This window comes from Prionailurus bengalensis, chromosome E1, assembly GCF_016509475.1.
Source record: "Prionailurus bengalensis isolate Pbe53 chromosome E1, Fcat_Pben_1.1_paternal_pri, whole genome shotgun sequence".
Classification (NCBI taxonomy): domain Eukaryota; kingdom Metazoa; phylum Chordata; class Mammalia; order Carnivora; family Felidae; genus Prionailurus; species Prionailurus bengalensis.
The window spans coordinates 16,635,190-16,648,580 of NC_057347.1; the positions used below are offsets into that span (position 1 = coordinate 16,635,190).

General features: G+C 35.9%; 1 protein-coding gene across 3 annotated transcripts in view; it reads right to left on the reverse strand.

Moving 5' to 3' along the window:
* Nucleotides 1–13,391, reverse strand: part of NSRP1 (nuclear speckle splicing regulatory protein 1) — a 68,531-nt gene that overhangs the window by 26,793 nt on the left and 28,347 nt on the right. The window contains exon 1 of one of the 3 annotated variants that reach the window (XM_043585561.1): nt 12,743–13,054. The exons of the other annotated variants lie outside the window; for them this stretch is intronic. The gene's annotated coding sequence lies outside the window, so the exon portion shown is untranslated. Of the gene's footprint in view, nt 1–12,742; nt 13,055–13,391 lie in introns of those variants that run through there. 3 annotated transcript variants of the gene reach the window in all.

Sequence of the window (13,391 nt, forward strand, 5' to 3'; positions counted from 1 at the left end):
AACCAAGATATTTAACTGTACCATCACCACAATATTCCTTTTGTGCTACCCCTATACAGCCATACTCACCTCTTTTCCCCACCCCTAATCCCTGGCACCACTAAGCTGTTCCCTATCCCTTTATGTTACTTCATGAATGTTAAATAAATGCAATCATTTTGAACCTGGCTTTTTTCACTCAGCATTATTTTAAAGGAATATATATTGCTTAGTACAGATATCACAAAACACTTTAGTTCTTGCCTCAAAATATTCTAGCCTACAACTGGCCTAAGGAAAAATAGCTGTTAAATAAAATGATTAAAGCTGAATGTGACCAATCACTGATTGATTAGTTTCAAAATTAGCAGGCAGGCAATTATTCTAATTTTATGTCTGAACACCAATTAGTTTATAAAATGAGAGTATTCCTTAACAGTGTCTCCTAATAAAACCACAATTACCATTAGTTTTAAATGTAGGAAGATAAAAATTACTGCCTGTAAGGGCTTTTATCTTAAAGAAAAAAATAACTCAAGTTATAAATTGGCTCAAATGTAAACACTCCAACTGGTCCTAAAAGTGTAAAAACTGCCACTGTACCACAATCTTTCAAAATAGGTTTTATACCAAAAATCTCAGAGAAATAACTTTTCAGAAAACCTGAAGTAATAGTTCCTTGCAAATGTTTCACTTAATTCGACAAACATGTTTTGAGAGCCTACTAGGTATATAGCACTGAAAGTGAGAGAGGAGCCATATTTGGTTAACACCTTAGTTTTTATGTCTAATCTAAGAGTTGGTAGGTTCCTATTAACTTTAATTCCAAGTAAGAAATTAAGAAATGAACATGAAGACAAATCAGATAAAATGCCAGGTCCATTTTATATATACTAGTAATATATAACAACATATTCTTTCTACACACACACACACACACACACACACACACACACACACACACAGTAAAGACGTGATTATCAAGTACAGGCACCATAAACTGAAGAATTAAGAAAAACACTGCAACTGGATATTCTTAGTCTTTAGTTCTTCACTTTTCTGTGTAGATAATAAAAATTATTTAATCAATCTAATGTTTGTCTCAGTAAGCTGCAGACAGATATGATCTAATTAGAAGGGAGATGGGTTTTGTTTTTTTTTTAATGTTTATTTTTTAGTGAGAGAGAGAGAGTGTGTGTGTGATCAGGGAAGGGGCAGAGAGAGAGACACAGAATCTAAAACAGGCTCTAGGCTCCAAGCTGTCAGCACAGAGCCTGATGCGAGGCTCAAACTCACGGACTGTGAGATCATGACCTGAGCTGAAGTTGGATGCTTAACCAACTGAGCCACGCAGGCACCCCATACAAAAGGGAGATGGTTTTAAACACCTTCACAATCAGTTCAGATAAATGCAAAAGAAACCGTATGTCTGTGCCTTTCTTAGATCACTACACATGTTTAGTTGGTCTGTCTCCTGGGCTGTGATAACTACCAGAAGAGAAATAGCTTTATACTATAGTTTAATGACACTGAGAAAGAAATAAGATACTGGACCCATTAATTTATATTACTGAATTACCTTTCTTCAGTCACAAAATTTTTAAAAATTAAAAATTCAGAAAAGTGTTCTGAATTTTTCTTTTTTGGAGGGAGAAATCAATGTATTTTTCCATAAGTAATAAATCACAATTAAAAAATCACATATGGACTTCTTTATGAAATAAGAGGTTTACCTATCCACTTATCCAAAATAGTTCTCAGCTAAAGAAAAAACAGTTCAAGAATCAATCCTTCTTTTTAAACACATTTTTTAAAAATCTTCATTTATTTTTGAGAGAGAGCGTGTGAGCAGGGAGGAGCAGAGAGAGAGGGAGACACAGAATCTGAAGCAGGCTCCAGGCTCTGAGCTGTCAGCACAGAGTGCAAAGCGGGGCTGGAACTCCCGAACTGCGCGATCATGACCTGAGCCAAAGTCGGATGCCCAACTGACTGAGCCACCCAGGTGCCCCAAGAATCAATCCTTCTTCAAGTGGCTTATCGCTACAATTTTCAATTATGCTCTGAAAACTTAGAAATGAAAACTTCCTGTTCTTCATTTTTTTAAACTATGTTTTTTTTTTAACATTTATTTATTATTGAGAGACAGAGACAGACCATGAGAGGGGGAGGGGCAGAGATAGAGGGAGACACAGAATCTCAAGCAGGCTCCAGGCTCTGAGCTGTCAGCACAGAGCCCACTTGCGGGGCTCAAACTCACAAACTGCAAGATCATGCCCTGAGCCGAAGTCAGATGCTTAACCAACTGAGCCACCCAGGTGCGCCATTTTTTTTTTAAACTTAACGAGATCATTTAATAAAGGGCCTACAACTCTGCAATCTCTATTATGAGCTTTATTTGTCCACATTCATATAACTCTTTTGTAAGTACAAAAGCCTATGTAAGAGATGTAAAAAATAGACGAAATTTTTATTATATAAGCTCTGACAGAAAACATGGATATGGCTATCAACAGAAAATTTATAAAAGAGAAAATATGAATGACCATTAGCTATATGAAAAAAGTTCAATCTTATCAATAACTAAGGAGATAAAAATGAAAACATTAACTTTTATCATCAAATTAATAAGAGATTTTAAACATTTTATCATCCAATGTTGGCAAAAGCAAATATATACTCCCACATTGTGAAAATGTGAAATAGTTCCCAATTTGGCAAAATCTATTAAGAGCCTGAAAAAATATCTATTTCTTTTGACCCAGTAATTCCATTTTCAGAAGTTCATTCCATGGATAAAAAGAAAAAAAACAAAAGATGTACAAAAAGATTTAGGTGCTAGGATATTCACTGTATTATATAATGGGGTATCTACTCACACTTGTGAAAACCTTGATGCAACCTAACTTTCAACATCAGAAGATCAGTTAAGTTGTATATCCTTCAACAGTTCTACAGACACTTAAAGATTTGGTTTCAACAACATTTAATGGTATGCGCAAACTTTAATGCTTTACCCGTATCAGTCCACATTCACTACTCAAGAAGCTCTGCTCTAATAATCATCCCCTCTCATACTATGGCCACACTGTTTCTTATGTCTTTTACCTTGATTAAAACCTTCTCATGAAGTCCAACAAGCCCCACATCCTCATTCCCTTTGATGAACTTTAAATTCCTTGATTGAAACCAGCTTTTCCCTAATAATCGTCTTTCTTCTGAGGCTGTTCATGGCTCACATTCTTCAAATTAGGAAAACACTGTGTCATACGCTACAGGTAAAACCCTTACTCCTTTGAACTTCAAGCCATATGACTGTTACCTTTATCCTTTTCTTCTCTCGATTTGTGAACGTTTATTTTTTTTTAATTTTTTTTTAACATTTATTTATTTTTGGGACAGAGAGAGACAGAGCATGAACGGGGGAGGGGCAGAGAGAGAAGGAGACACAGAATCGGAAGCAGGCTCCAGGCTCTGAGCCATCAGCCCAGAGCCTGATGCGGGGCTCGAACTCTCGGACCGCGAGATCATGACCTGAGCCGAAGTCGGACGCTCAACCAACTGAGCCACCCAGGCGCCCCATCGATTTGTGAACCTTTATTACTTACTATCTCTGACATCTTGATTTCAGTTTTCCTCTCTACTCTACATCATGCCATCCTCCATACAACACCCTGACCTGACCTTGTTTTCCTCAGCTCCAGTAATGATGGTTTTGTTTCCTCTCTACTTAGTCACCCTATCATGGTCACTCTTGTCATTATCTGCGACTGCTGAAGCTCTGATTTGAAACTGTAAATCTGGAAAACCAACCCGACAACAACCACTATTCTTCGACCAAATTTCACTGAATATAAGATGTACATTATTTCACATTGTTACATCTCTGAAATTGGGATACACCTTGTAATCAGTGGCATCATCTAATTGCTACTGACCAAAAGGTATTCTTAATATACTTGGTATTGCCTACATATGTGTGAATATTAAAAGTGTCAGCATCAAAACCTTCAGAATGAGTACCATCAAGTGTTGGTGACGTAGCATTTCTTAAAATTATGCAATTATGTAGACATAATTTACTTAGGACTCCCACTTGGGATTATTATTTAACAGGCCTTCTTCACCATCTCCAAACACCCTCTTTATGACCACTAAGTCAGAAAGAGTGATAAATTTGGAAAAATAGTCATCAAGGAGTCTGAGTGAAAAAGTAAGTTCAAAAAAGACTGATGATGACTCACTCACATTCATTCCATGGAAAATCTGAACAAAATGACAACTCACTACCATTAAGAAAAAAATAAACAAAATACCCTGGATCTGAAGAAGTTTTAGAGATTCCTTAACCAATTATTTTAATTCACATTTTGCTTTATGTAAGAGTAAGCGAAGATAAAGATTTACATCTGATTAAGACTAAAAGAACTCTTTCAATATTATATTGCATACTAAATATATAGTTAGAACTCTAACTCATAAGAAAGACTATCATAGTTTAATTGGTAGTGTTTTCTTAATGATGCATAAAAGCGCAACTTACAATGTTTCAGATTTCAATAAAATAGATAGCTCTCTTGCTCATTTATTTCCACTGTATCTTTTCTTTGATCTTATGGATGCCCTTAATCCCTTGATTTTTCTTTTTTTTTAAGTTTACTTATTTATTTTGAGAGAGTGAGAGAGCCATGGAAGGGTCAGAGAGAGGGAGAGAGAATCCCAAGCAAAATCCACACTGTCAGCACAGAGCCTGATGCAGGGCTCAAACTCATGAACGATGAGATTATGACCTGAGCCGAAACCAAGAGTCAGATACTTAACCAATTGAGCCACCCAGATGCCCCTTCTTTGTTTTTGAAGTTTACTCTTGCCAATAATCTTAACTCCCTTGCAATACTGCCCATCTTCTGCACCTACTTGATAATCACAAATCTTGAATGCATGCAACCATCTGCTGTCTACAGTAAGGCAACCAAGCATTCCTAGAAAATATAATTTCTTAGCTTCCAATTGTAACTGAGCCCTCATGCTATTTACCACTTCTCCTTTTTCACTTATCAAGTCTCTCTTCTTTCTCTACCAACTATATTCAGGTCTCTTCTCTTTTTAAACCTCCTATACTCTGTCAACTTTCCTTATAGATGACAACACTACCTTTAAAAATTAAGAAAAATCATTATGTGCAAAAAATAACACATCTGTGAATTCATTACCCAGCCTAAGAAATGGAACATTATCAGTAAAGTCATTATATATCCTTCCCTAATCTCATTTCCCACCCTTTCCACCCTAAATTTTATATCATCTCCTTGCTTTTTGTTAGTTTTGCTACATATGTATTTAAGGAGATCAGGACAAGGCCACCCCACAATATGCTGCTTTGGCATATTGCTTATTTTGAGTTGAAGACACTTGAAAAACAGCCAATGCAAGGACACTATGACCTTCCTTTTTCTTCCTAAAAGCAGGAGATAAAATTCCCATGTGAAAGGTGCCTTCTCCGTACTAGAAGGAAGAAGCACACTTATCACCCAAGATGGGGAGTCAAGGTCGAGACATCTACATAAACATATCTTGTTAAAATAACTATCTTCCTTTAGTCTACCCACTTATTTTGGTTACTTTCCCACAATTTCTACTTTGTTCAACCTAGTATATAAGCACTTAGGCCTAATCACTTCTTTGGGTCTTCATTTTTCTTGTGAACTTTGCTTTTCTCCTGTTAATCTGTCTTGTGTCCAGAGACTCTATGATAGTAGAGTAACAGTTTACCTCCCTTTCAGCATATCTCTAAATGATGCTGATTTTGCATGATCTGAACTTTTATACATTCTCCTGCTGATGAACATTTGGGTTATTTCCCACCCCCCTCAAAGAAAGCAGCTATGAACATTGTTGTCCATGTGTCCTGATACACATGTGTAACCATTTAGGAGAACTGCTACCATGTAGAGATGTTGTAGGGCATGGATCTTCAATTTCACTAAATGCTGACAAATTGTTCTCCAAAGTGGTCTAACCAATTCAAGCTTCCACTTACAGTGTGTAAATTCCCATTACTTTATTTTTGTGAACATTTTATACTGTCCATATTTTTCTATATTTCTAAATGGTCTAAAGGAATATGTATTTTTTATGTAACCAGGAGTGACTATAATTATTATGAAACCAGAAGTTATTCTAATTTATTAAGTAACAAAAGCAACTTTAAGATCCTACTCAGAACTTAAAGTTAATTATGCTTAGTATCCACCAGTTGTGGAATATAAAGTGCCATCTGCCTTTGTGTGGTCAGTTTCTAATTCTACACCTTCAGTAAGTACTTAATGTTGCTAGGTCACTCTATGTCAAAGAGAGAATTGAGAGTACACTCTAGGCTTCAGAGAACTTCTTGTCTAGTTAAAGAGACAACTAAACAATACTTTTATGTAACTAAAGAACAATTAACACCAACCTAACAGCATTTATTCATTCACTGAAGTACTTTCTGAACACATACCACGTGCAAGGCACTATTCAAGGTACTGATGAAAAAACAATAAAATAAAGCCCTTGTCCTCAATGAACTTATAAGGAACAATAACAGACTAGTAAAATTTATGTTAGATATATTGCACTCTATGCAGAAAAACAATCAAAGAAAGGTACAGAGACTAAGGAGAGGACTGAATTTAAAATAGGACACTCAAGGAAGGTTTCAATGAGAAGGTGCCATTTGAATCAAGACCTGTAAAGTTAAGAAAACAAGTCATAATGAGATCTAGAGAACAGCTTTTCAGGCATTGAGAATAAGCAAAAGCATGGCTAACATGTCCAAAGAAGTGGGCATGGATGGAATACAGTGAATGGAAAAAATACTACCAGTATTAAGAATTCAGAGGAGGGGAAATCATGGTCTGAGAGAGTCAAAGAAGAATCTATGGAGGAGGAAAGCCTAAGACAAATTTAGAAAGATGGGTAACATAGAAGAAAAAGGTTGTATTATATAAAGGAAACCCTATAAAGATATATCATGACATAAACATAGCAAGAAAGAATGAAGAGATCAACATGATTATAGCAAATGACTTCTGCATGGGTGCTAAGGGCTAAAATTGGACTCAGACTATATCATAAAAACAAGAACCGGAAGAGCAATGCAAAGACAAAAAAGAATTTTTAAATTTTTTTAACTTAATGAAAAGTCATTTAGAAAAATGATCTGGAATCAATGTAATATGGATAATAGGAAGTTAGACTAGGGGCAGAGAAGTTATAAGACTATGGCACATGGGAACAGATAAATGGGATAAACTAGGTCCAAAATATAAACAACTTGGAAAGAGATGGACAGAATGAATGCAGAAAACAGGGTCAAACTTGTATTAAAGTTTCTAAGCTAGGAAACTGCAGAAATAGTAATCAGAGATAAAATGACACATATGTTACAGAGATCATTTCATCCAGAGCAGTGTGTTTAGAATGGTTACAAAATGAAAAGTTAAACTCCTTATCCAAAAAAGATATGAATGTACATTTTTTTTTAAACTTACATAACAGTTCTCCATTAAGAACTCAATTATACCTCCTATACAGGACATGATCCTCAATTTTACCTCCTTAAAATGCTTTATCACATCATAAATGGAGAACTTATTTATTCTACGTTATTCTCTAGTATCTATACATTTAGATTTTAAAGAATAGGCAAAGAACCTAGAAATGTATTCATTTGAAACAATTCCTTAGGAAGGCAAGTTTTAAATCAGTGGAAATATGATACACATTATTTAATAAAATGATGTGGAGACAACTGTCCAGCCTTCCGAAGGAAAAATTAAAACTGTTTTCTTACCTCACCTCATTCTTTATAACAAACACCAAAATACATTCCAGGCCTTACTAAACATTTAAAGGTAAATACAAGTTGCAGAACATTAAGAGAAGAAAATGTTTTATTAAAAGGTAAAATGACAGTATGTCTATACAAATGACTTAGAGCAACTAAGACTCTCATATATCAATAGTGGAAATATAAAATGGTGCACCAACTTTGGAGAAGAATTTAGCAGTTTCTTAAAGAGTTACACATACACCTAACATGCAACCCAGCTACTCCATGCCTAGGTATTCATCCAAGAGAAATAAAAGTATATATCCATACAAAGACTCATACACTAATGTTCACAGCCATTTTACTTTTAACAGCCAAAAATGAGAAACAATCCAAATGATCAACAGGTGAACAGATAAGCTGTCATGTATTTATAGAATAGAATATTATTCAGCAAGAAAAAAGAGTGGACTACTAAAACACACAGTGTGAATTAACCTCAAAGTAATTATGCTGAAAGAAGCCATCCACACCCCTCAACCACAGTACATAGTGCATGATTCCATTTAAATAAATTCCTCAAAATGAAAATTATAGTTACAGAAATCAGATCAGTAGTTGCCAGGGGCTGGAGAGGGGATGGGAAGGGGCAAGAAGGACGAACTACAAAGGGACATGAGAAAATTCTGGGTTGTGACGGGTATGTTCATTACCTTTACTGCAGTGATAGTTTCATGATATTTACTTATACTTAGCAAACTGTACACTGTAAATAGGTGCATGTATATATCAATTTTACCTCAATAAAGCTTTTTAAAATGTTATTTGTCTTAGAGAGAGAAAGAGAGAGAGTGCAAGCAGGGGAGGGGCAGAGAGAGAGGGAGACACAGAATCTGAAACAGGCTCCAAGCTTTGAGCGGTCAACAGAGCCTGACACAGGGCTTGAACTCACTCACAAACTGCAATATCATGACCCAAGCCGAAGTTGGAAATTTAACCAACTGAGCCACCCAGGCACCCCTCAAAAAAGCTGTTTTTAAAAAGTAAAATAACATCAGGCCATACACAAAAAAACTATAGACTATTTTTACCTGTGGTGCGTAATTTTATGTTTATTTATCTTTCATGGTGGGTAATTTTAAATAAAAAATTAAATAATAGCAACAATTTTAATAAAATGAGCTGTGGTATTACAATTCAAAAACTTGGAAGAAGAGAGGATTTGAACCAGTGACAGGACTGAACAGTGTTTTAGAAAAGAACAATGAATTAACCTCAGGAAGAACAGAAGAACATATTTAAAAATAAAGCCAAGAGCCAAAATATGTCAAACCAAGTACATATGAGGACAGGTACAGAGCAAATTCAAAGGCAGGAATCTAGTAGCAGAAGCAAATTATAATGCAGCAGATGAACAGAATGACAGAGACAAGCTAAGGAACATGGTCCAAGTATATGAAGCAAATCATTCCCGGAATGCTTAAAAACACTAAGATATGAGACTGATTTTAAGAACAGAAAGCAGGGTGGCCCAAATCAGGTGCAGCTAGAGAGTGTGTAGCTAAAAATGGGTCATAGTCAAGTAGAGTGCAGAATGAACAAAAGCAGTGTAGCTGTGCACAAAAAATAGGAGCCCGCAAAAAAAAATTCTCCTCAAAGTAAGGATGGCTGCTCCATCTGGCTTTCACTCCTGGTTGCTCAAAGAGAAATGGCCCTAATCCCAACAAAACACCCTTAGTAGCTTCTGAAATTTTAACTTCTCTCAGAAGTGAAGATATTTTAGTTTTAACTTGAATTATACATAAATTCACTTTCATAAAGTATTAAAAAAAAAAAGCTCCTTGAAAGCAGAGATCTTATCTTATTCAAACTTTTATCAGTAACACCCAGTATTATGTCTTCTACACATCACATGCTTAAATGATACTTAAAAGTTTTGAACAAGAAAACCATCAAAAAAAAAAATGTGCACTGAAATCTAGATTATCCACCTACTTTTTTCAATTAAAAAATTTTTTAATACATATTTTAAGTTTATTTTGAGAGAGAATGCCACAAGGGAGGAAGAGTCAGAGAGAGAGAGAGAGAGAATCCCAAGCAGGATCTGCACTGTCAGTGCAGAACCCACGAACCGTGAGCTCATGACTTGAACCAAAGTTGGACGCTTAGCCGACTGAGCCACCCAGGTGCCCCTACATTATCCACTTTCTGAATTATCACTTAATATTCCTAAACCAGTTTCCTTCCATTGCTCAGGACATCTCTTTTTTCCTTTCCCACTGTCAAGAAAATATGTGATCCCTAAATGGAAAACAACCAGTAAAAGCTTAAATAATTGGAAATGATAATTAGAAAAATTTGTGGCAAAAAAAAAAAAAAAATCTCATGTAATCAAAAGTCAAACATACATAATTTTTTAAATTAGTCATACTCAGCTTACAGTTCTTGGTAAGATACTAAGCCAAGCTCCCTCCCTTTGAAGTTGTTCTACAAGTGAGAGACTGAATATAAGAAAAACAAAACAAAACAAAACAAAACAAACAAAAAACTGAAAAATCCCTGGGAAACAAATGCTGGCTTATCAGGACAAAGGGAGGGAAAAGTAGCAACCCAGAGCTGAACAACTTTGGGGGATGGGGCTGGATGATGGGACAGCTTTTCAGAAATGTCTCTCTCCAGTCTCCTCAGGAAAAAAAAGCAATTGCTCTGAGGTAATGTCAGGGTAGTACTCCAGTTTGCCTGGGGCAGCAGACCTGATCTCTGTTTGCTGAACAAACTTCCTTGGGAGCTTGGTCTTGATAAAGAGCAACTCTCTGATGGAGTTACTACCCTGAGGGATACAGTTACTAGGTAGATGATGCAAATGGGAAGTCCAGACTAACACAGTAGAGCTCTCTGCCCTGAGTTTCTTCTTCCTCCTGACAACCTTACCACTCCTCTCAAACAATACCAGTTAACTTAATGTAGCTGAAAATCTCAATGGAAAATGTGTTCATGGAGAAGAAAAGAAAACAAAAAAAAATTCCAGCATTAAAGAAGTATAAGGACAATTGAAACCTTTTTAAAGATTAAAAAGAAAATATAGGGGCACCTAGATGGCTCAGTCCATTAAGCAACTGACTTCAGCTCAGGTCATGATTTCTCAGCTTGTGGGTTAAAGCCCGCCATCAGGCTCGCTGCTATCCCCCACTCATGCTCTCTCTTGCTCAAAATAAACATTAAAAAAGTACAAAAAATTGTACATACATTAAAAAAAAGTTAATGACCCAGACAGAATTTATTTTTTAAAATGTATATTTATTTTTGAGGGGGAAAGAGGGAAAGAGAGGGAGAGAGAGAGAGAGAGAGAGAGAGAGAGAGAATGAATATGCAAGCAGGGGAGGGGCAGAGAGAGGGAGACACAGAATCCATAGCAGGCTCCAGGCTGAGCTGTCAGCACATAGCCTGACACAGGGCTCAACCTCAAAAACTGTGATATCATGACCTGAGGTGAAGTCAGATGCTTAACTGATGAGCCACCCAGGCACCCCAGAATATAATTTTTTTTTAATTTTAGAGAGCGCAGGGGATGAGAGAGAGAATCCCAAGTGGGCTCCCATGCCCAGCGTGGAGCCTGACACAGGGCTTGATCCCATGACTATGGGATCATGACCTGAGCTAAAATCAAGAGTTGGATGCTTAACTGAGTCACCCAGGTGGCCCCAGAATATAAATTTTAAATGACCCTAATACACAGCCTCAGAAATGAGAGGATATGGGTAACATGAAATATAAATAGTTTTTTAAAAAAGAAACAAGGGATGCCTGGGTGGCTCAGCCGGTTAACCATCTGACTTCAGTTCAGGTCATGATCTCTCTCACAAAATAAACATGTAAAAAGGAAGATTCTCTCCCTCTACCCCTCCCCCTCTTGCTCTCGCTCAAAAAATAAAAATAGATTTTAAAAAAGATGTATATATTAAACAGGAATACATGAATGACCAAGAATTTTCTACAATTAAAAAATGTTAAACTGACATTTATGTATAAGTAAAACATACAGACATACATAAATAACACTTTGATATATACAATGAAATATTAAGAGAATCAAAGACAAAAAGAAAATTCTAAAAGCTTCTAACAAGGTAGAGTTCACTTATAGAGGAATAAGATCAAAATGACATCAGATATCTCATCAGCAACACAAAGTTGCTGTGTGGAATAATTTTTAAATGTTGATAGACTTTTCAACCAAAAAGTTTATATACAGATAAACTATCATCAAAAGTAAAGACCTCAGGCATACGAAGTCTTAGAAGATTTCCTGTATTAAAAGCCCTCTTTGAAAATACTCATTAAAGGAACTATTTCCAACAAGAATGATGTTGTGACATACATGAAAGTCAACAAATAATTTGGTAAAACTTATTATTATTTTAAAAAAAGAACAGAACAGGGGCACCTGCCCCTCCCCCATGCTTTCTCTCTCAAAAATAAACATTTAAAGAAAAAAAAAAAAAAAAGAAGTGAAATGTGTAACTTTCCAAACTATGAAAAGAAAATTCAATCTATTCAATGGGAAAAGGGGGAGGGGCAGAGACAGGGAGACACAGAATCTGAAACAAGTTCCAGGCTGTGAGCTGTCAGCACAGAGATGTGGGGCTCAAACTCATGAACTGTGAGATCATGACCTGAGCCAAAGTTGGCCCCTAACTGACTGAGCCACCCACGCGCCCAGCAGCATTATTCTTAATAACCAAAAAGTGGAAACAACGCAAATGCCCATCAACTGATGAATGGATAAACAAAATACAATAATATATATCCAACAACAAAATATTATTTGGCCACAGGAAGGAATGAAGTATTGCCATGTGCTACAACACAGATAAACTCTGAAAGCATTATGTTATGTGAAAGAAGCCATGTTTTGTGACTATAAAAGGCCACATATTATATGACTCCACTTACTTGAAATGTTCAGAATAGGTAAACCCATTGAGTAGGAGACAGAAAGGCAATCAGTGATTTCCAGGATCTGGGGAAAGGGGCAACGGGGAGTGACTGCTAACAGACAAGTTTCTTTGGGGGTGACAAAAATATTCTAAAATTAGGTAATAATAACGACTGCACCCTGTGAATATATTAACAACCAGTGAATTTTATGGCATGTGAGTTTTATCGCAATAATGTTACAAATACACATATATACACAAAGCAACAACTCTCACAAGTATAGGGACATCAACAATTTTAGATGGCAATTTTAACTTATTCTTCTCTGAAACTAATAGATCAATAGGAAAAGATCAATTACAGAAAATACAAGTAAGCTCAAACTAACAAATATATATAAAACTTACATACTGTGGAAAGTACACATGGTTTTCAAAGACACAAGAAGCATTTGCAAAAACCAACTATGTGCTGACCACAAAGTCAACAACTTCCCCTCCAAACAAACATTATATAATGTATGTTCTTTGTTTCTAACAAAAAAACTAAAAATCTGTATTAAAAACAAAACAAAACCCAGCAACAAACATTAAAAAACAAAACAAAACCTCCACCCATATGTCTAGAAACTCAAAAGCCATAGCTCTAAATCCTCAGGTTAACA